This window comes from Papio anubis, chromosome 13 (assembly GCF_008728515.1).
Source record: "Papio anubis isolate 15944 chromosome 13, Panubis1.0, whole genome shotgun sequence".
NCBI classification, from domain to species: Eukaryota; Metazoa; Chordata; class Mammalia; order Primates; family Cercopithecidae; genus Papio; species Papio anubis.
This window is the reverse complement of record NC_044988.1, coordinates 7,524,962-7,548,312: the sequence shown is the minus strand read 5'-3', so window position 1 is coordinate 7,548,312 and position 23,351 is coordinate 7,524,962. Positions and strand designations below refer to the sequence as shown.

At 43.1% G+C, this 23,351-nt stretch overlaps 1 protein-coding gene across 10 annotated transcripts in view; it reads left to right on the top strand.

Annotated features, from left to right (window-relative positions):
• Positions 1 to 21,704: 21,704 nt before the first annotated feature.
• The window catches only part of DIRAS2 (DIRAS family GTPase 2), a 165,274-nt gene continuing 163,627 nt past the window's right edge, over positions 21,705 to 23,351 (top strand). For 4 of the 10 annotated variants that reach the window (XR_004177801.1, XM_031654063.1, XM_031654056.1 and 1 more), the window contains exon 1: positions 22,873 to 22,990. The gene's annotated coding sequence lies outside the window, so the exon portion shown is untranslated. Of the gene's footprint in view, positions 21,789 to 22,855; positions 22,991 to 23,351 lie in introns of those variants that run through there. The other 6 variants (XM_031654061.1, XM_031654058.1, XM_031654057.1 and 3 more) reach the window with 6 other exon arrangements.

Sequence of the window (23,351 nt, the reverse complement as noted above, 5' to 3'; positions counted from 1 at the left end):
GGCTACCTATTTCTTCTGTAAGTTTTAGTAGTTTGTGTCATTCAAGCATACCACATTTGTGAGTATAGAGTTGTTCATGATCTTCCTTTATCATATTTTTATATCTATTAGATCAACAGTGGTGACCTTTCGTTCATTTCTGATATTGGTAAATTGCATCTTCTACGTTGTTTTTCCTTTTTTTCTTGGCTAAAGGTTTATCAATTTGGTTGATAATTTCAAAGAACCAACATTGTTTTATTGACTTTACTGTTTTCCTGTTTTTAATTTCAATGATTTCTGCTTTATTTATTTATTTTCTTTTGCTTGGTTTAGGCTTAATTTGCTCTTCTTTCTGTAGTTTCTTAAAAGTAGAATCGCAAGTAATTTGCTTTATATATTTTTTACCTAATGTGTGCACTTAGTGCTATAAATATCTCTGTAAGCACTGCTTTTACTACATCCCAAAATTTTTGATAAATTATATTTTTATTTTTATTCACTTCAAAACATTTTTTTAATTTTGGAGACTTCTTCTTTGACACATAGGTTATACAGAAGTCTGTTGTTTAATTTCCAGGTATTTGGGAAATTTCCTAAAACCCCCATCTTTTTGTTGTTGATATCTAGTTTAATTCTATTGTGTTCTGAGAACATAATTGGTATGACGTCTATTCTTTCAAGTGTGTTAACATGTTTTCCAAGAATGTGCTCTATCTTGGTGAATATGCCATGTGAGCTTGAGAAGAATATGCATTTTTCTGTTGTTGAATGGAATATTTTATAAATGTCAATTAGATCAAGTTGACAGTACTGCTCAGGTCATTTTAATCCTATCTATTTGGTCTATCAACTATTGTGAGAAAGAGATTAAAATCTCTAACTATAAGACAGGACTTGTCTATTTCTCTTTTCAGTCTTATCAGTGTTAGTCTTGAATATTTTGATGCTTTGTTGTTATGTGCATACACTTTTAGGATTGTTATGTCTTCTTGGATATTCGACCCTTTTACCATTCTGTAACAATTTCCTTGAAGCCCTGACCCCTGTTGACTACGAGTTTTTTGTCCTTTAAGTGATAAAGTGAGGAGGGTGCTGGAACTTGAGGAATTTCCTTGGGAATTCCCAGCTGAGGCAAGGCTCTTGCAAAGTGTTTTCCCTTGGAGAGTAACCTTTGTCATGGAGAAAGCCTAGGTGTATTTCACAGTTATCACTCTTCCCCTCCCCTGCGAGGGCCATGAGGAGCTCTTTCTCAGATCTTCACCTTAAGAACCTAGTGAGGCTTGTATTAATCATGCCTTTTAGTTTCTTTTATTTTCTGGTAGCTCTGTCTACGGTGTTATTCAAAGAGATAATTAGCTCCAGGTGTGGACCTCAGGGCCTTGTACCTGAGCTGTGTGGAGTGCAAGTAAGACTCCAACTGAAGGCAATGTTTGAAGCTGCTGTGTGGTGAGGCAGAGATTTCTGCCTGATAGCCTCTGAGTGAGCCTGTGCCCAATATGACCTAGGCTCATACTGTGGGCCTAAATATTGGGAGCCAGGAGGACTGCCTGGTGGGTGTGCACTACACTAAATCATCACCCTTCTCCAGCTTCTGCAGGTGCAAGTACATCTGCCATACAATCAGTCTCTGCTAATGAGAAAGATACTGATTATGTTTTAGAAATATTGACTATGAAAAATTATTCTTTCATAAGAAAAATGTGTGATAATTAGAAGATTCTTATTTTGGACTTGCTACTAAGTTTAAACAGAAATATCACATTGATGAGACTGCTTTTAATCCTGAAGGCTGTGATCTGTCTACTTCTGGACTTTTTTTGCTGATGCCCTTCTGGTACCAAAACTGTGCCAGTCACATCATCCCAATAAAAATCTGCTGACTTAATTAACTAATATAAAGTGTAAGGCTAAGAGACTTTCTCTGTATTATAAAACAGGTCAACCATTTCATAACCATATCTCTTACAAAAAGAGTCAAATTTAACTTGCTTTTAAAAATTATTTCCTTGCTTTGTAAAAGAAAGAAGTAAAATATAGTTTATTCTCATTATTTCAGGTTATATGTTCCATAAAGTCACCCCCAAAACTGAATTAGCAAGTAGTAGCCCATTGCTTCTCAGGGGTTATGTGCCTGAGAGCCTGTGGTCAACATATTTTCATCAACTGATTAATGCATCACTTGTTTTATGTGTTTCTGTGTAAAGGCACCTTATTTCATATCTATTGTTGATGCATTACCATTGAACTCATGGCCAACAGCACTAACTATAACTCACACCTGACAGAGGCTTCTCTAACCCACATATTTTCTCTATAAGGCACAGCACAGTCTTCTTACACCTAGGGACACCAGATAGCACTTCACTGGGGGCTATTCTAAACAGCAAAGTCACCACAATTTGAAAAAAGGAACAAAAATGCAAAAAATATGGCACTAAGTAGACTAGGAAAAAGACACTTACTTATAATATGAGGTGAAAGGAGGAGTTGGAGTGTCCGAAAAATGCATGTGGCTAAAATTTTGTGCCACTCTGTGATATGGTTTGGTTGTGTCCCTACCCAAATCTCAACTTGAATTGTATCTCCCGGAATTCCCACATGTTGTGGGAGGGACCCAGGGGGAGGAAATTGAATCATTGGGGCTGGTGTTTCCCATGCTATTCTCATGGTAGTGAATAAGTCTCATGAGATCTGATGAGTTTATCAGGGGTTTCTGCTTTTGCTTCTTCCTTATTTTCTCTTGCTGCTGCCATGTAAGAAGTGACTTTCGCCTTCCACCATGATTCTGAGGCCTCTCCAGCGATGTGGAACTTTAAGTCCAATCAAACCTCTTTTTCTTCCCAGTCTTAGATATGTCTTTATCAGCAGTTTGAAAATAAATGAATACAGTAAATTGGTACCAGAAGAATGGGGTGTTGCTGAAAAGATACCCCAAAATGTGGAAGCGACTTTGGAACTGGGTAACAGGCAGAGGCTGGAACAGTTTGGAGGGCTCAGAAGAAGACAGGAAAATGCGGGAAAGTTTGGAACCTCCTAGAGACTTGCTGAATGGTTTTGACAAAAATGCTGATAGTGATATGAACAATAAGGTCCAGGTTGAGGTGGTCTCAGATGGAGATGAGGAACTTGTTGGGAACTGGAGTAAAGGTGACTCTTGTTATGTTTTAGCAAAGAGATAGGCAGCATTTTGCCCCTGCCCTAAAGATCTGTGAAACTTTGAACTTGAGAGAGATAATTTAGGGTATCTGGCAGAAGAAATTTCTAAGCAGCAAAGCATTCGAGAGGTGAGTTGGGTACTGTTAAAGGCATTCAGTTTTATAAAAAAAGCAGGGCATAAAAGTTTGGAAAATTTGTAGCCTGACTATGTAATAGAAAATAAATACCCATTTTCTGGGAAGAAATTCAAGCCATCTGCAGAAATTTGCATAAGTAGCATTGAGCCTAATGTTAATCCCCAAGACCACGGGGAAGATGTCTCCAGGCCATGTCAGAGACCTTCACAGCAGCCCCTCCCATCACAGGCCTGAAGGCCCAGAAGGAAAAAGTGGTTTCATGGGCTGGGCCCAGGGTCCTCATGCGTGTGCAGCCTAGGGACTTGGTGCCCTGTGTCCCAGCTGCTCTAGCCGTGGCTGAAAGGAGCCAATGTGAAACTCAGGCTGTGGCTTCAGAGGGTGAAAGCCCCAAGCCTTGGCAGCTTCCACGTGGTGTTGAGCCTGCGAGTGCACAGAAGTCAAGAATTGAGGTTTGGGAACCTCTGCCTAGACTTCAGAAGATGTTATGAAAATGCCTGGATGCCTAGGCAAAAGTTTGCTGCAGGGGCAGGGCCCTCATGGACAACCTCTGTTAGAGCAGCACAGAAGGGAAATGTGGGGTCAGAGCCCCCACACAGAGTCCCTACTGGGGAACTGCCTAGTGGAGCTGTGAGTAGAGGGTCACCATCCTACAGACCTCAGAATGGTAGATCCACTGACACCTTGCACCATGTGCCTGGAAAAGCCGCAGATGCTCAATGCCAGCCTGTGAAAGCAGCCACGAGGGAAGCTGTACCCTGCAAAGCCACAGGGATGGAGCTGCCCAAGACCATGGGAACCCATCTCTTGCATCAGTGTGACCTGGATGTGTGACCTGGAGTCAAAGGAGATCATCTTGGAGCTTAAAATTTGACTGCACAGCTGGATTTCAGACTTGCATTGGCCCTGTAATCCCTTTGTTTTGGCCAATTTCTCCCAGTTGGAATGGGTGTATTTACCCAACACCTGTACCCCCACTGTATCTAGGAAGTAACTAGCTTGCTTTTGATTTTACAGGCTCAGAAGTGGAAGGGACTTGCCTTGTCTCAGATGAGACTTTGGACTTTGGACTTTTGGGTTAATGCTGAAATGAGTTAAGGCTTTGGGGGACTATTGGGAAGGCATGATTGGTTTTGAAATTTGAGGACATGAGATTTGAAGGGGCCAGGTGTGGGTGATGCGGTTTGGCTGTGTTCCCACCCAAATCTCAACTTGAATTGTACCTCCCAGAATTCCCACATGTTATGGGAGGGACCCAGGGCAGGCGGGTAATTGAATCATGGGGGCCAGTCTTTTCCACGCTATTCTTGTGATAGTGATTAAGTCTCACAAGATCTCATCGGTTTATCAGGGGTTTCCGCTTTTGCTTCTTCCTCATTTTCTCTTGCCGCCACCATGTAAGAAGTGCCTTTCACCTCCTGCCATGATTCTGAGGCCTCCCGAGCCATGTGGAACTGTAAGTCCAATTAAACCTCTTTTTCTTCCCAGTCTTGGGCATGTCTTTATCAGCAGTGTGAAAATGAACTAATACACTGTGTGTATGACCTCACATGGCCTTGAAAGCATCATGGTTATTGATTTGGGGATTACAGATAAATGATTGGAAGTAGGCAAATTCACAAATTCAGAAGCCATGAATACTGAGGATCAACCATATATTATCTCACGTAAGACTGCTACGGGTGACTCACATTCATTCTTTATCCATTTTGAGTGACTTCTAAGATGTTCACAAAGGGCCTCAGTGGTCACAAACAAGCTGGATGGCAAAGTACAAATTACTGTAAAAATCAATACACAGATACTAGTACTTGAAAAATTATAATATCAGTCTCAGCTCCTGATAGTCATATCTCCCTGTATTCATTTGGTTTTCTAACAAAATGTTTCCTGCTACTCTCAAAAACATAGGTTTTATTTACATATACCAAAAATCAGCTGATGGCATGAGAAAAATCTGCCTGGTTTTCTATTAGAGGGGTAGATATTTGCAGTCACCAACCTGCACAGCCGAGCCAGCACAATTCCTGCAGGGCAGAGAAGGCCACGCAGCCTAAATAAGGGGCACCAGAGGGGCCTGAGCCAGGCCTGCTGCTCACCAGCTAGCCAGCCTTGAGCAGATTACTCTCTACTTCCTCATCCATAAAAGGTTATAGCTTCTACTTTATTTGGACTGTTCTTCCTTTAGGAAAAATAAAGGCATAAATGGGTAAAATGGCAACATTTATTAATTTGGATGGTGCTACACTTTTCTGTATTTTATAATTTTTTTCCCAAAGAAAAACCCTACGGTTGCTGTCACGAATAAATGAGATTATGCATGACTGGGGCCTGATGCTGGGCTTCCACGCTTCCTTACGATCTGACCATAAACAAATCGAGTGCAGGGAAGCATTTCAGCTGCTGTGACAGCCCCTGCTACCTCACCCCACTCCTGACACTTGGGAGGCTCCCCATAACTCAATGTGCTGAACAGATCAAAGCCAGTGAAATGGCCTGGTTGGCCAGCAGAGAGGCTGGCGGAAGCTGAGAGTGCCCCAGGAACTTTTTTGGTCATTCTGAAGTTGTTTCCTGCTTATTTGTTGATTTTTAACCATTGGTTTTGTTTCGATGCCACATGCTCTAAGTCACTCTGTAAGATAAACATCAAAATATCAGATTGCTTGGGTGTTGGCAGAGACACTGCCCCTTCCTCTCTGAAATGACCTTGCAACAAGAACCAGAAAGAGAAATACAATGGAACCAGTGGGCACTCCTGATCCTGAGCAATAACATGCCGCAAGCAGAGCACAATGCAGCTGTGTTCACCCTGGGATTATGAAGACCCTTAGTGGGGACCAGCTGCTGTAGACTTCAGACAAGGCCTGTGGAGTGGAAGGATATACACAGCAATGGAAAGTCAATCATTTCTTAGAATGCTGAAGAGAGGAGACTGAATGGCTGGCAGCCTCACTGGGGAGAAATACATATTAAACCAATTCATTCTCTCTCTTTCACTCTCTGTCTCTCTCTCTCACACACACACAGACATATTATTGAGAAAGGAGGAAATATTCTGGTCGGCTGGAATATATCCAAGGCCCCTCCACGATTTATTTCAAAGATGAGGATCCTACCTTGGGTTTGTACAATTATGCTGAAAAAATTAAAGAAGAGAAGCAACAGAAGAAACAATTGGCAAAGGACATTCACTAGAAAAATATCCCAAAAGGCAGATGAACCCATGACCACACACAGATATGGAATCAAAGAACTTAACAGAATAATCACTTGGTTAAAATAACAGCTCAAAAGAGAGGAAGAGGCAAAAAAAGACAACAGCGATAAGCTGGCAGATATCAGGGGAAAAGGCCAGAAAAGAAATGATGGCTATTATATCAAGCAGGGAGAAGTGAATGGATATTAACACTGCAGGCAGCATGGGGGACAGGATCTGTGGTGCTTGAGAAAAATGAAATAGGAATTAACAAAGACTTCAGAAATTCAACAGAAAAATTGAGAAAGACAGAGGAGATCTAAAATATATAAAATTAGTATCCCTGAAATAGATAATTAAAATAAAGGAGTAGAACACATGTTTAAAGTTATAAAATTTCCAGAAATAAAAAAGTCTTATCTACAGGGGTTAAAAGAGCATATTATCCAGGAACCTCTAGAGCAGGGGTGTGCAATCTTTTGGCTTTCCTGGACCACACTGGAAGAAGAAGAATTGTCCTGAGCCACACATAAAATATACTAACATTAATGATAGCTGATGAGCCAAAAACAAAAAATTGCAAAAACACAAAAACAAAAACAAAACCAACAACAACAAAAACTCATAATATTTTAAGAAAGTTTACAAATTTATGTTGAAAAGATATCTGTACTCCCATGCTTCACTGCAGCACTATTCACAATAGCCAAGATACAAAATCAACTTAAAAGTCCGTCAAGGAATAAATGGCTAAGGAAAATGTGGCACACACACAATGGAATACTATTCAGTCATGAAAAAGCAGGAAATTCTATTGTTTGTGATAACACAGAAGAAGCTGGAGAAAGTTACATAAAGCGAAATAAGTCAAGCACAGAAAAACAAATACCTCATGGTCTCACTCACATTTGGAATCTAAAATGGTTGAACTCATAGAAACAGAGAACAAAATAGTGGTTACCAGGGGCTGGGGAGTGAAAGAGTGAGGAGATGACAAAGAGTACAAAGTTGCACACAGAGAGGAGGATTAATGATAAGCATTGATGATGATGGGTGTGTTAATTGGCTTGATTCAACCCTTCCACACTGTACAGATATAACATCACTGTGTACCCCATAATTATGTAAGATTAAATTTATCCAAAAACTTTTTAAATATTACTGGGCCTCAAGCTTCTCCTTAGAAACACATCGAGCCAGAAGACCGAAGAGTTACATCCACACAGTTCTCAGAGGTGGCAAATGTGTCCAACCAGAGGCACATAGTCCAGCTAGGCTCAGGGCTGGCAGTGAACGATTTCAGGACTTAGACTGAAATGACTGTGGAAGGTTCTGGTGTCTCTGTCAAGAATCAGAAGAACAGAAGCACAGCTATCTGTCTTCTAAACACCTGCTTCAAAATCACTCCATCTAGAGGTGTCCTAAAACTGCCCATGTCCAGCCCAGCACAGCCCAGTGAACCAGATTCTAAGGGCAGCCTCCACTGCCTAGGTGGTTCTCATGACCGCTAAGCAGAACAAGCTCCTGCTTCCATTAGTAAGCTCAATTCACAAACAAAACAAATAAACAAAAACAACAATGAAAAGCTCCAGCTGAGAACAGTGGCTCTGCATTTCAGCTGTGGGTTAGGATCACACAGGGTGCTCTTTTCCCAGCCCTAACACTCAGAATCTCTGGGGGATGGGCCCAGGCATCGGTATTTCTTGTAAAGCTCTCTAGAGAGCCTACCATACAGCCAGGATAGAGAAGCAGTTGCTCTGGAATTATCTAGAATTATCACCTCTATGTGGAAGGTTCTGGGGTTCAAAACTGATCCAAACAGAGCTGACTGCAAAGTGAGCAGCCGCACAGGCTCCCAAACAGAGGGGAACAAACACAGAGCTGAGCATATTCTCAGTTTCACGTGGGACTATAAAGAAGTCACATGAAAGGCACTATTCCGAAAAACATTTTTAGTGAATGAAAGTTTAACTCAATTTTTAGACATATTAATTTTGTTAAGATAATAATTCAGGAAGAAGCATCTTGATCGCACCTTTGCAGCAAGTGGAGCCTGAGTGCTGGTGGTGGGGTGAAGCTCCCCTAGGAGGGCAGCACGTGACTGCACTTCCTGGAGTCAGGCTGAATCATGAAAGGAAGTCCTATAATTCACAAACCCTTCAAAACGACTTCTCTTGTGGCATTTTATCTCTACTCAAATTAAGCAGCACAGGAACTCCAGAGACAGGCCAGCCACACATCTCTGCCCCAGCGCCTGGAGTGAGGCAAGGTTGGAGCCGAGGGGCCAGTGGCAGGACCCCTCCTCTGCTCACTGGAGTGCCTCAGAATGCTCCCCTCTCAGCCCGCCTTGAGTACTTACAAAATGAGCAAATGGAAGGCATCCCAGAAACAAATGCCTTGTTTCTTGGACTTGAACATACAAGGGCCACTTGCTTAAAATCTTATTTTTTTTTTGTTTTGCCTTCATGAGAAACATGTTCCCTCTCCATATCTTCTTTTCAAAATGGGCAAAACCTCAGGTTCCAGATGTTTCAAGGAAACTATGTTGGATTTTTTTTTAACCAAAGAGAAAGGAACAAGCACTAAGGTTTTCTCCAGTCCCTCAAAACCCTCTTGAGCAAAAACTTGGTTTGTTCTTTCAGAAACTATTCTGAACCAAGAGTGCTTACCCCAAGGATACGTGACTTCGTAGCTTTCTTCAAGGCTGTGTTACTGTTTGGAGGACTGCTGCAAGGAAGTAGCTGGGAACGATGTCAGTTCCTGGGTGACTGAGAAGTAACATTTGTGTGTGTGTGTGTGTGTGTGTCGTGTTGAGCAGGAGAATGTTACAGCCTTGGGGATGGAAAGGGCCAGGCCAGAGCCCCATGGACAAGACTCAAGTTCTCATGTCAAAGGAGAGGGCACTCCTGCTGCCCTCAACAGTTCCCAGGGTCAGATCCTCTTAAGAAAACTGGGAGCTGCAGGTTATCAACACATGAAATAGTGGCGAGTGTTACCATGCACTTAGGCAAGGGGTGGCACTGAGAGCTAGGAAAGCGGAGAGGTGGGTGGAAGTTCATGTCCCTCCTGGGCTCCTCAGGGGATGGGCTGAGAGCTGCTTGGTGTCTGGCAGACCTTGCTGCAACAATGGAAATACCTGTTCTACTCTGCCTGACACAGACCTACCACCCACGTGTGGCAACTGGTCCCTGAAACATGGCCAAGGTGACTGAGAACTGAATTTTAAATTTTAAATGAAATTTAACATTTATTTTAAATGGTTTTGAGTAATTGAATGGTCAACGGCCACTTGTGGCTAGTGGCCCCATACTGAACATCCTTAGCAGGGATGACAGATGACATGATGAGCTGCATCTTCTAAACACACCCCCAGGACCAGAGAATGTGTGGTCCTGGCAATTCTCCCTTCCAGAAATTCCTTCTACTTGGGCCAAACTTGAAGGCTCTGGGTTTTCTTTTGATAATGGGGGTGATACATTTTTCTCTAAATATCTAGTTGACTGTATCCAAGTCATATCTGATATATTAAAATATGAGAAATAACTTTAAGAGTGCCCACCATATGCAAAGAGGGTGCCATGCTGGGAAGAGAGTATAACAAACTCTCCATGCCATGGTCTCCAACCGGACATTTTAAAAGTGCAGAGGCCAAAGTCATGCGAAAAAGTCTCTTAGAGCTTCTGAGTAAGATGCCTCCTGGGGGAGTGACCTTGTCTAGTGACTGGGGATGTGAGAGTGGAGGACAACACACCCCCTATGTGTTGCTTATTAAACCCAGCAGGGCCCTACACACATGATTAGGATCTAGACACAGCTTATTTGCTTATGATACTGTTGGGCAAGAGCCACTCTGTCTCTGTGACCCTCTCACAAAATCTTTTGCTTGTAAAAGAACCCTCTCTTTAATTCCCTGGTAACCAGTAGCTATTAATCCTTGACATCCTGCACTCAACCATGAACATTTGACAGCGGGCCTATTCTTTGTGAGCCAGTCTGATTGGTGCTTTGCATAGAGCATCTCTGAGCTTGATGGCAACCCAAGGGCTAGGTATTTTTAACCTCATTTTGCAGATGGGGTACTACCAGCCCCCAGAAGTTTCAAGCGAAGGATGGAATCTAGAGCCCAGGGCCTGGTCTGCTTCTGACAACCACTCTGCCCTCAGAGAGGGTTTTAGAGCCACTTCTTGGAACTGGACGTTTACACGTCAAAGGCACAATTCTAGAGATTTTATTATAAAGTGTAAACACGGGGGCGGGCGATGACTCCAGGGCCTCTCCTGGGCGAGTATGGCACAGTGCTGATGGAGGCAGCTGGGGTGGGGAGGTAGCAGCAGCAGCCCATCCCCTAATGACCCACAAGAACAGCCCTTCTGGTCACCATCAGCTGCAGCCAGTGAGGCCCAGAAGCCAAGCCACAGACACCAAGAAACCATGGCCCAAGTTCTCAACCAGAAGCGAAATTGCTTACGTCCTTCTCACAAGAAAAAAACGTTTCACACGAAGCATGCAGATGACAAATAGTCTGACAGAATAAAGCACGGTGGACTAAGCATAATGTTAAAAAAAATCTTAAAGACGAAAACCATTCAAATCATCTTGTGTAGAAAATGTTACAGGTCGGTTTTCCTATCTGACCAGTGCACATATTCTTCCTCTGAGAATTATTTCCTGTGCATTCACCTCCTGCAAGGCTTACAGCTGCATGCTGAGAAGGCACGGACATTCTCACTCTACAGCCTTCCTCCAAAAATTCTGCAGAATGGCAAACCTTACGAGAATATAAGTTCCTGTGGAAAGGACTCTTCGCAACAGAAAAACACGAGCCCTCTCTCTCTCAATCTCACATACACACACACACACACACACACACATCAAATGGGGAGGGGCCACTCTGGTCTGCCCAGTGTCTTTGCAGTCAAAGGCACACACAGCTGCCTATATACCCAGCATACCAATAAATCCCAATTTGGTAGCATCCTTGTCAGCCTTTAAAGATGTGTTTGTGTGCTATGAAATCCTACGAACTAGCTGTCAAATGGTGGTCCTCAATCTTGGCTGCTGCACTGGGTGGGGTGGAGTAGGTGTGGCTTTAAGAAACATCTGAAGGCAGGCTGCACACCAGAGCACCCCAGTGTCCTTGGAGGTGGCCTGGGCTTCAGAACCTGAGTGACAGCAGGGTGCAAGCATGTTTGAGACCACGGCTGTATACCTTTGGGTGAACCGCTGAACCTCTCGAAGCCTCACTCTTCAATGGAGGACAGAATGGTGCCAGCAGTCACAATGCATGACGTGTTTCTAAGTTACTTCTCTTCCTGGTCTCATTCTACTCACCCTTTCCCCCCCAAGGAAACCTTACTATCATTTTTCTAAACTGAAAAATATACACACTCCTGATCATTGTAAATGCTGCAGGCACACTGAAGCAGGCAGAATAAAAATGTAGATTTCACCTTTTTCTCTAAACCAATTATATTCCCCTCCCCCCAAAACTGCTGTTCTTAATTTGGTGCTTAAACTTCCAGATCACGCTATATATTTACATACACATGTGTACACACTGGACAAAATATGTATAGGCAGAAATGTATGTATAAGTAGTAAACAACAATCCAATATCACTTAAATTATTATGTGCATGTGTGAGATTTTTAGTTTTTACTTATTATGATTATGATTATGATTATGATTCTTGAAACAGGGTCTTGCTCTGTCACCCACGCTGGAGTGCAGTGGCATGATCTCGGCTCACTGCAGCCTTGACCTCTTAGACTCATGCGATCCTCCCACCTCAGCCCCCCATGTAGCTGCGACTACAGGAGCACACCATCACTCCAGGCTAATTTTTTTTTTTTTTTTTTTTTTTTGTATTTCTCATAGAGGTGGGGTTTTGCCATGTTGCCCAGGCTGGTTTCAAACTCCTGAGCTCCAGCAATCCGCCCACCTCGGCTTCCCAAAGTGCTGGAATTATAGGTGTGAGTCACTGCACCTGACCCAGCATGAGTTTTTTAAACAAATATAATGATATGTCACATCTTGCTTTTTCACTAGTAGAACTTGGACATTGTTATATTTGGTGAATGAAATAAATTCCACATTTTTTAGAAGACTGCATAGGATTCCAACGTATGAATCAACTGCACTTCCCTTAGTGGTTTTTTTTTTGCTTTTATAAAATAAAATGTTGTAATGAATTACAGTATGCATATGTATTTCTCTACTTTTGTCAATTTATATATGTAATAGGTTCCTAAAAGTGAAATTATTCAGTGAAAGCACTTGTGTTTTAAATTTTAAAAGATATTACCAAATGGCCCTGTCAGCACCCCCTTGTATTTTTTTTCTTATTGATTTGAAAAAACTCACTGCATATTAAAGCTATTGATGCTTTATCACAAGCATTAAAATTAAATATACCTTACCATTTTTTCATTTATTTATATATGTTTTCATTTTATGGGGATTTACTTAAAATTCTAGGAAATCGTACTTATCAATCTTGTGGTGAGTATGATTATAAATTCATATGTTTTATCACATTTAGGCAGGCCTCTTCACAATTATTTTAAAACTCACCTAAGTTTTCTTTTAATAGCTTTATTGTTTCAATGCTATATTTTTATTCTTTGTTCAGCTTGGAATTTATTTTGATATAAAGAGCAAAGTTTTGTTTTTTTCCAAACGATTTGCAGTTTTCCCAAGACCATTCATCCATGGCCCTGTGCCTCCCCAGCGTGGTATGCAAAGCCTCCCTTGGCCCATGCCTGCATGGTATTTGGGCTCTACTCCCCACAGCAGCTTCACCTTGCAATCTTGTGGAGTCTGTCTCCCTCAACACCTTTATCTTACATTTCTTCCCTGAGTCTTCTCTTCTCATAAGTCTCTCTCTCTTTTTTAAAGTTTTTGCACATCTAAAGTGAAAGAAACACTTTACCGTAAGTATTTTAATGTGCTTAATTGTGTTTGCTGTTCACACTGACAAAGTTCTGGAATCATCTATATAGCAGGCACATTTCGGGGGCCTTAGACATCTCTCCATCTTCGTATCTGGAGCGCTCCCTGGTGCTCTTGGCATCACAGAAAAGCCATCAAGGGGAGGTGCCAGTCTTCACTCACCCATTTGTTACAGGTTGAATTGTGTCCCCCGCAAATTCAAATGTTGATGTCCTAACTCCCTAACTCCTCTAAGTGAGACCTTATTTAAGGACAGGGTCTTTACAGCAGTGATTACGCCACACTGAAGTCCTTAGGGTGAGCCCTGGTCCAACATGACTGGTGTCCTTACATGAAAAGGAGATCTGGACCCAGAGACAGGCATAGAGGGAGCATGCCATGTGGAACTGGAGACAGTCACCCACCAAGCCAAGGAGACACCAGGAGCACATTCTCCCACCCAGCCCTCAGAAGGAGCCACCCCGGGACACCCTGACCTCAGTCTCTCTGGCCCAGAGTAGGGAGGCGACATATTGGGCTGTTCAAGCCGTCCAGTACGCGGTGCTTTATGAAAACCCGATCGGACTGATACTCCATTCCTCCATAACAGACACTGACACAGCTTCCAGAGTCTTCTTAGAAGAAATACGCTCTGGGGAATACCTTACACAGAAGTCTTTGCAGACACTGCTGGTTCCTTCGGAGAAATCATCCCTCGCAAATACTTGCCTTTCTGTCTTCTTTCTAGCATGAGTCCTTCTCCCCAGCTGCCAAGCTGCTTTCCCTTGACCAAATCATTGAAATCCCTCCTGCCTCACAAACGTTTCTATAACAGGAGGGAAATGGGTCTGAGATCTGTCCACACCTGTCCCCTCCCAACCCTCATGACAGCAACGCAGGCAGAGAGCAGCAGTTCTGCCCGTAGGGAGATAGCCACAGACGTGGAGGTCTGATGTGGGAAGGACAGAGACACTCACTGCTAGGGGCTCAGTGCTCACTTCCCACGAGGCTCTAGTTCACTCTGGATAATAAATTTATCTCTGTAGAAGGAAGGCATGCACAAAAGCTTCACTGTTCTCACTTGAACCTCTCATTGGTTTGGGATTGTGTCTGATTCCTATTGTATATGCTTAACTTTTCAATGCAAAAGCCACAAAGATCATAACAAGTTCTGTGTAACCATTGGTGAAGAGTAAAATCGGCATGTCTGACAGAGCCTGTGTCCTCCCTCTGCCTCTCCAAGCTTTCCTGAGCTGCTGACAGGACTCCAAACCTGCCCACCACTTATGCAGGACGGCAGATCCTCTTTTACGCCTTATTAGAGTAGTGGATACGGATTCTGGCTCTGGATTAGAAACACCTCGTTTTGAGAGTTCTAATCCCAGCAGCATCACTTAGTGGTTGGACAAATCCCTTCACCTTTCTGAGCCAGTGTCTAATGGGGTTGAATTAGATGCTCTGCATATTTAAACAGGCTTCTAAGAAATCTATGAATTTGGACTCTCAGTGTCCTAATAAGCAGGACAGACTTCATGACGGAGCTACAAGATCACCGGCAGTGATTTGGGGAACCTAACGCCAAGGCCTGCGATGCAGCCTGCTCAAGCCAGGCTCTTCCCCTCGCCCTCACTGTGAGTTCCTTCACGTAGCCATGACCATCAGCTGATTGGCGTTGCTAACCGAAAGGAAGTGGTGGCCTTCCACCTCAAGCCTATGCACAGCTATAAATGCAGAGAAGGAGAAGAAACATGAAAAACAATATTACAGAAAATGAAGTCATAGCACACTGAGGAGCTGAGGAGATATTCCATGAGTAGCTTGGCGATGAATGCTGTCCTTGAAAGGCATGAAGCAAGACAGGCTCACACTGAAGGGGGCAATCACAGCCCCCAGTGTAGCAGGCAGCAGTGTGGGGGGTGCAAGGTGGGAGAAGACCAAGGGCGGAGTGCCTTAGAAGTGACAGAGACCTGAGGGAGGAACAGGGAGGAGCAGGAGGACAAGGGAAGAGTAGATGCTCCCCAGCTCCAAGAAAGCAGCAGAAGCCCCCTTGAAGGAAAATACATGTGTGTGGCTTCGTTTGAACAGGGAAGGCACGGCCACATCCACAAAGAATGGGGAGTTCCTGCCACCCACACACCACACAGACCAGTTATGGGCCCATCCTACCCTGTGCACATCCAGGTCTTGCCCTCCTCCTGTCTCATGTGGGGCAGGCTGCAAGAATGTAGCCTTAAAAGACTAACACCTAGGCCGGGTGCAGTGGCTCACGCCTGTAATCCCAGCACTTTGGGAGTCCGAGGCGGGCAGATCACGAGGCCAGGATATCAAGACCATCCTGGCTAACATGATGAAACTGCGTCTCTACCAAAAAAATACAAAAAAATTAGCCGGGCCTGGTGGCAGGCGCCTGTAGTCCCAGCTACTGGGGAGGCTGAGGTAGGAGAATGGCGTGAACCTGGGAGGTGGAGCTTACAGTGAGCTGAGATCGTGCCACTGCACTCCAGCCTGGGCGACTGAGTGAGACTCTGTCTCAAAAAAAAAAAAAAAAAAAAGAGTAATGCCTAGGGTACCTAAAAATACCCAGCACAGCACATCAGGAAAGCTGACATCAGGAGCGAGAGGCACAAAGCATGCAAGCAGATGAACTGATGCCCCAGGAGACAGGGGTAATGGTGCACTCAAACAAGTAATAAATACACAGGAACCTAATACACCACTTAAAAAAAATCCCAAAGAAGTAACTACATTCCTTGGAAATTAACCACCTGCTTGCTAAAATAATCATAGAAAAATTAAGTGGATGGGCTGAAGAACAGGATGGACAGGGAGGAAGGGCTTCCTTGAGATAAAGATTAACCTGATGGTTTCATGAAAACACAGTGCAAATGGCAAAGGAGAGGGAAAGAATGAAAAGTAAAAGTGCATTCATTGCAGCACTGTTTATAATATCAAAAACAAGAAAACAAATCCACATGCCTGTTCTGGACTGTCATAAAAAATACAACAATCACTGAATATGGAGACCTCCCCGCACCCCAACATATTGTTAATAAAAAAGAAAGTTTCAGAGAGATAAAGGTATTAAGAAGACGTACACACCCCACCATTATGTCTTCTGAAGATATGCACACATACACACACGAATGCACAGGACGAAAGAGGGGAGGTTAGAGCTCCAACTGCTCCCCCATAGTGCGACTGGGGGCAGGGCTGGGACTGAGGGTGGAGGTTAAGAAGGGCTTTTCTGTTGCTCACCCTATCTGAATCCTGTACTGAAGGACATGTACTCGTGTATCAGTTATGCAATTGACAATTTTTCTAAAAGAAAATATTAGAAAGCTCTCCCATCTTGGAGGTCAGAGAAACTAACTTTGGCAATTGTAGTTGCTCATCTGAAACCTATCTGGATGCGCCTTCCCTCCAAGACTGCAGGGCAGATTCCCAGAGTTAGCCCGCCTGGGAGAGGCTCTGACAGTTATGTCAGTTTTAACCACACACCAGGTACCGAGCACTGCAGGCACGGTCTCTGTTAGGTATCACAGCGAAGCCCCCTGTGACTGCTCCATTTACAAAAGCTTCAAGAATAGCTCACAAATAAAGAAGGGGGACTTGAACCCAGTGGGGCCTCAGACCCTTACTCTCAACCACTAGCTACAAAAATATTCAATAAATGTCACTTCGAGGCACTGTATCCACCAAATAATTCATATATTGTTAGCATTTAAGATGAAAACAACCACAACATTCTGCCTCTACCAAGCAAAGCCTAAGGAGCTGGTGAAGGAGGAGCAAGAGGCCACACAGTGTTTTCCAAAGAAGCTGTGGCAGAGCCCGTCCTGAAAGCCACTCTAAGAACAAACGTACTGCAGGGTCATGGAAGTGTAGGACCACTGGCTGAGACTGCTCCTCTCGGAGAATCCATGCATGTCACCTGCACAAAGGCTCTGAAGATGCCCATGATATTTATCCCTGCTTGCCGCACCTCATTCCATCCAGCATTTCCCACGCTTACTTGAGCAAGCTTCATGGGGAATTCCACTTAGCATTGCAGTGTCCACTTCAGGAATCAATCAAGGAAATCGAGGAGAAGGCCAGCAATCTGCTTAAAGTCTCATGGGATCTCCATTTCCACAAAAATAAGCATCCTCATCACTCAAATAATAAAATGTTGGTTTCGTATCTAATACAAAAGTGACATTGACACTGATGTAAAACATGGATGCTAACTGTTAAAGTAGAGTTAAAAATCATCTTTCACTAAGCACGATTCAGAATGCACCCTGATGGAAGAAATCATAAAAGTTCTATGCTACAATAAATAAATAACCATAGAATTAAAAAGCTCTGGAGAAATATTTTCAATAATTATGACAGTGGATTTACGACAGGTAAAATGTAGGTGAGTGTTGACAAGTGGCATATTAATGCCACAGATGGTACAACAAAGAGTATGATAAGCAATTTACAGAAAACATATTTGGTCAACAAATATTCCCCATAGGCCCGGGCACAGTGGATCATGCCTATAATCCCAGCACTTTGGGAGGCCGAGGCAAGAGGATTGCTTGAGCCCAGGAGTTTGTGACTAGCCTGGGCAACATAGTGAGAGCCCATCCCAACAAAAAGAAAAAAAAAGAAAAATCCCACACCAAAAACCCCCCAACCATTCTTCAGGTATTATTATATGTAATAACTGAAGAGCAAGACCGAAGAGCAACTGTTAGACAAGAAGAGGAAGATGGAAGATTCCAGAAAAAAAGAAAGAAAAATGGAACCATGAGATTATTTGGTGTATCTGACACCGTAGAAAATGGTGTCAATAGGGCTTTCATCTTTATGTCAGAAAGTTGGGAAGGAAATGATGATAGGCACAGTGCAAACTAAGAAACCACAAAAACAAAGCAAGGGTTTACCCCAGGAAAAGCAAAAAGGGGTACAAGACAGAAAATGGAATTATATACTTTGCTTTAGCAGTAAACTATATTTATATAACCATAATAAAGTAAACCAAATAACTTCTTAACCTCAAATGAGAGAATAATTATCCTGGGATGGTGTGAGAAGGAGTGGAAGGTGACAGTGGTCTAAAACTCCCAAGTCCTGAATTCTCAGTGTCAACAAACACTGTTTAAAATTAGTACTCCAAAAAACTTTGAAAATACGCCAATCATAAGGAAATAATGAGAATTCTAAAGGAAATAACTCAAAGCAGTACCAAAAGATGGGCAGAATGAAAAGAGGAACTCATTGCAAATTAAAATTAAACAAAAAGAGAAATCAACTTAAGTCACACCAAAACATTTTCATGTCAACTCAACAGGAACTGATAGATGTAATATTAATAAACTACCAGGCTAACCAAAGTAAAATAAAGATTTACCAGTTAAGACAAACCAATGAAGGAGGGAAATGAAGGGTCGTATGTTGAACATTCAAATGCTACTTATAATCAGGCAGAGTACACTTAAGTAAAACAATATTTAAACTGTGGATTTCCCTAAATCTCTGCCATGAGCCCTCCTCCTATTGAATTTACATTCTCTCCCCAGTTCACAGTATCCAGGTTGAGAGCCTCCCTCACCCTGCTCGGTAGACCTGCAGCTTGCCTGCAAGGTTTTCACTCCCACTCTGCATCCCAGGCTAGAGGCCCACTGTCTCCTCACACCTATACTCCCTTCCAGCACTCCAGGACAGCAGTGACTGGAAGCGCCTCTCCAGCTCCGAGCCAGGATCCCAGTTTCAGTGCTAGCTACCTCTGAGCAGAGGACCAGAAAGCTCACAGTACTCCTCAGTAATCCAGTCATCATCAACGTTCTTAACTGTCCTCGCTTGCTCCACCACCATCTGCCTTTGGCCAGCTGCCAGAAATCAATACGTGGTTTCCCAGAAAGAAAAGAATCAAGCGAGCCATTTGGATTTGTTAAACGTACTATAACATAAATAAAATATTCTTTCTTTGGGTATCTTTGACCTTGGCTAAATTCAACTGTCTTTAAGATTCCAGTATAACCACCTTTTAAGAGACATAGGGCAAAATGTACACAATTGATTCATAAAGGCAAAAAACAAATAAACAAAAAAACAAAACCTCAAATGGATACAAGTTAATATTTGGTCAGATAAAATTATAAGCAAACCAAAAATTTCCCTGATAACATCATATCAAAATGAATGAGCTTTCCTAAAATCCAATCAGACTAGTTCTTAAAACATCTTCCCACAATCCCTCAGTGGAAAACCCTTTTTTCCTAGTGTTCAAATCCATCCTGTTCAAATCTAAGTAGAAGAGGAAGGTGATAAGACACAAATCAGGCAATTTGATTACAATCTCTCGTTAGGACTCTGCCTTCTGATTTTAGTTGCTGTAGAAGAAAAAGTAATGCTCAATGTGTAGGCTTTTAAAACAAATTCTTCCCCAAAGGCCTAAATTCCTGTTGTTGTTATTGTTTTCTCCACTCAGTTACAGATAAACCAATCCAGAAGTAGGGGAAATGTTAAAACCAGCAAAGCAAGAGTAGAAAAGTCAGGGGGTAGCTGGAAAAAAATCTATACAGGGAAAATTGAGAAAGTAAAAATTAGCTCTCACTTAGGCTTAGATAACTGACACAAACCCAGCTGGTTGCAAAGTTAACAGGAAATAATATTTCTTCCATGGACAGGCTGCAGTTGTAAAGGGTGACAGTAACCCCTCCTGTAAGTAACTTCTGCTCTCTTTCTCTAAAATCATAGACTGTCAGAAACTCTGCTGTTTGAAATTATATTACAAAGATGAGACATCCACTCTTACTTGAAGGACCTCTATTTTGATCGATATGATTGAAAATTCAGTAAAATCTCGCTATTTTAGACTCCCTAAAGAGAGAGGAACTGCCCTTCTAATTACTGGAAAGTGTGAAGTATTGAGCAATATAAATGCACTTTGCTTTCAAAAGCAGACCATAGTTCAATGGAGTCTAATACAGACTCAGTCCCTCAGCTTCAGCTCTAAAAAGTTCTGAAAAACAAGACTTTTTTTTTTTTTTTTGGTAAGTTTTAGAGAAGCTCTTGTAGTGATAACACCTGCTCTAAACGGACACACAGCTATTTATAGTCTTCATTCCACTTAGTGAGAATTCATGTTCTTAAATGTAAAAGTGCAGAAATATTAATGCATGGAATTACAGGATTCTCTCCAGACAATATTGGAATGGCATGTAACTGGCAAGGTCAACATGTATGTTTACCTTCCTAAATTCTGAGCAATGTCTTTCTCAATTCTGAAATTTAGATTCTAAATTTTAATTCCAAAGTCTGAAAAAGCTTGAATTCCAAAATACACGTTGGCACAAGCATATTGGATTATAACCATGGGCAGACAATGTGCTAAATAAGTGAAGCTCTACTAAGAAGTCTTCTGTCAAAAAAAGCAGAGAGATTAGACCTGCATTTAGAATATCAAATAGGGGCCCAATAAAGATCAGGGAGATTCATTTCTAAAGTGCAAATCTAGCAATAAAATAACATTTCCACCAATTTCATCTCTCAGGAAAGATAAAGACCTAAAGTCTACACCCCATTTTTATCCTAGCTTAAAACTTTCTAGTTATTAAGACTATTATAAAATCCTATTTTATATTTCACTTCAAATACAGAGGCTTTTAAAAAAATCTTCCCACCATCCCTCAGTAGAAAAATCTCTTTTCTCCTAGTGTTCAAATTCAACCTGTTCAAATCCAAGATAGAAGAGTAAGAGGATAAGACATAAATCAAGTAATTTGATTATAATCTCTCATTCAAATACACTTTAAAGTGCACTTCAAATACAGGGGATAACACAAATCAATTTCTGTTTTACTGCAAGATTTTTCTAAATACGTCAAAACAAAAGTGCCATTCAGATAGAACAAAATGATTTGATAAAATAATTTCAACTGACAAAGATTTCTCACTTAAAACACGTAATAATTTACATATATTTAAGCCTTCTCGAGCAAATGGAATTCTATCTATGCACTGCTCGGACTTTCATTGGGGAGAAGGAGGACTTCAATGTATTTAGTTGCATTTAATTAAAATGCTGCCTCTGTAAAGGCAATGAATTTGTCCCTACTAGGACAAAGAAGTCAGATGCTAGAATCAATTCCATTTCTTCCAGGAACTCTCAGGGATTAAACGGTTCTTTTTTTTTTTTTTTTTTTTTTATTTTTAATATGAAGAATCAGATGTGGCACATCTTCAACTCTTTTTTTCTTTTCTTTTTTTTTTTTTTTTACTACAAGCTGCAATGCTTTGAAGGTTTTTAAAAAGAGGAGGAGGAGGAGGAGGAGGAGGAGGAAGAAGAAGAAGAAGAAGAAAAATAAAAGTAAAAGTCTTCCAGTCAACAGTTCTACTTGAGTTCAACTGAATCTTTGGTAAGTCAGGCAAAACTCAAAATATTTTGCAACACTGTTTCCAACATAAAAAGAGTCAAACTCTCACTTCTCCAATTGTCTTTCTAGTCCTTGAACATTCAAACAAAAGAATGGATTGCATTTTTATAGTTTTTAGGTGGGCTTAAGCTTTTGGGGCCATATTGCCAAAAACAAACCAACAAACAAAAAGAAATACCCTTAATTCTTAACTCAAATTTACATTTTACTACATAAAACTTTCTTGCTCTCCAAGTTCATTGGCTAAGTAAATTGCTTGACAATGAAAATGTACCCACAAGAGTAATTATGCTAAACGTTAGTAGTGGTTCAGAAAGTTTGGTGTTTGAATGCAACTGCTGTTTCTTTCTGTAGTAAAAGATTTGTCTAAGCTTATAAGACGTCTGGGACATTCCTACTTTGAGTAACTTCGATAAACACTGCGGCATTTTCCAGTGGATTCGTGTAAATGGCCAAACGAAAATGTTCTAGCTCCAAGATCGAATTCCTCGCGCTGTGCCTGAGCCCAGTCTCGCGTCTCCCGAGGGCCGGGCCGCGACGGCACTTTCCGCGCTCCCTGGTGGCCTGGGCGCCCTGGGGTGCCCGGGTCCCCTCCGCCCAGGCCCGAGCCCCTCTCTCCCGGCGCAGCTTCTGGATCCCGAGCGCCGGCAGGTTCAGGAGCGAAGCTGGCGGAACCCACCTGTATTTATTCTCGTGGTTTCAACACTTTTACCTCCGCCGGTGAAGGCCCTGCGGGCACCTACCCGGTGTGACTGGGCGCACAAGAAAGGCAGAACAAGAAGGGGCATGAACGCCGCGCGTCGTCCCCCGTAACCTCCTCTCCTCACCAGAAAGTCCCGACCGGAGAGGGGACGCGGCCACACCTACCTGCGCCAGGTGAGGCGAGGGCGGGCTCAGCGCGGGGCCCCCAGCTCCTCCTCGCTCTCCCGCCGCCGGGGTGGCCTCAGCCGCCGGGCTCGCGGCGCTTCCTCATTTTCGGCAACTTCCTTAACGCGCCCGGGCAGGCGGCCCGCACTTCCTCCCGGTGTGGCGCCCCGCCGCCCCGGCCCGCCCTGCTGACCGCGCCCATGCGCCGGGAGCTGGGCGCGCACGGGCTGGAGCGCCGGGCGAGGCCCCCGGAATCGGCCCAGGCGGCGGCAGGAGCAGAGGAGCCCAGGTGGGGCGCGGCGCTCTCCCCGCGCAGGGTAAGGGCCCTTCGTAGGCAGAGAAGGTGGGACTGCCCGGCACAGGGACCGCATCGGTCCCCCCCCTCCCCGCCAGCGCGGTGGCTTCTGTGACTGCCCAGGACCCACAGACACTCAGCGGCCCTTTCCTTTTGCTGTGCGGTGCTGGGGAAGAGACTCCACCGCATGGCATATTCCCTGGAGGGTGTATCTGGGTCACCAAGCCAACAAGCTCCAAGCTGCCTTGCTGGAGCACACGGGAGGCCTGGGCAGTGCCGAGAGGGACTGTGTAGGTGAACACCAGACTTCACGGCGCACTAGTGCGCAATGGGGCACGCTGCTTCTGAAGGCTTCAATTATTACAACAGTCTTTGCTTCCTTC